Raw genomic sequence first — 825 nt, 5'->3', positions numbered from 1 at the left:
AAATGTTCAGCTTTCACTGTGGTGAAGCAGTGCAGTGAACACCACAGAAAAAAACATAACAAGACACCAGCTCAAGTCATGGCTGATATGGCTACTTTTTTTTTAATGGCTCTTTTTGAACCGGGGTTTGCTGGCTAATTCAAGACAGAAGCAGAAGCTTAAAATCGACACCAAAACTCACTTCACAAACGTCTGAAGTTTAAAGATTCCTTCCTTATATATAAATATAGATATGTTATTTCTTTTTATATATATACGGACTGCATTTTAGGATGTATTCTTCAATTCGGCGATCATCTTGCTATCACAATACTCGAAATTATTCCATTTATTCATACTTTCTGTTCGAGAGTCAGTTCAAGGAAACATAGCTGACATGGTAAATTAGCTAATTTGCTAATAGTTTGTTTTTCAGTCATTTGTGGAATATTACTGAATGTAGCTTACTCGTTGTTCTACAACAATAGCTTTTAACATGAATATAACCTCCTTTAACGTGTATACAATGTTAAAATAAGAGAATTAATACTTAAAACTACAGACCTTAGCCGCTCCTTCCGCCGCTTCCTGTTGACAGTGCGCGATTTTACCACCGACGGCAAACAAGGACATTCAAAGGTTCCGCTTAGTATTAAGGCTATTTATTTTCTTATAGCCTACACTTTACTAATACTTAATGGTTATGATTATGATTATGGTTATGATTATTATTATTATTATTATTATTAATATTAGAAAACAATATTTAAATTGTGACCCTAAAAATCTCTCAAATTTACCCTTTAAGAAGAAACAAGATATTGTAATGGGCCTTTATGGGTAAAA

General features: G+C 32.8%; 1 protein-coding gene across 2 annotated transcripts in view; it reads right to left on the bottom strand.

Moving 5' to 3' along the window:
* The window catches only part of nhej1 (nonhomologous end-joining factor 1), a 24552-nt gene extending 23877 nt beyond the window's left edge, over positions 1–675 (bottom strand). Inside the window, exon 1 of one of the 2 annotated variants that reach the window (XM_059327782.1) lies at positions 544–675. The gene's annotated coding sequence lies outside the window, so the exon portion shown is untranslated. The remainder of the gene's footprint in view (positions 1–543) is intronic. The other variant, XM_059327784.1, reaches the window with a different exon arrangement.
* Between the last annotated feature and the right edge of the window lie 150 nt (positions 676–825).

This window comes from Centropristis striata, chromosome 24 (genome assembly GCF_030273125.1).
Source record: "Centropristis striata isolate RG_2023a ecotype Rhode Island chromosome 24, C.striata_1.0, whole genome shotgun sequence".
NCBI lineage: Eukaryota > Metazoa > Chordata > Actinopteri > Perciformes > Serranidae > Centropristis > Centropristis striata.
Note: the sequence above shows the minus strand (reverse complement) of the source record. Positions and strands in the feature narration are given on the sequence as shown.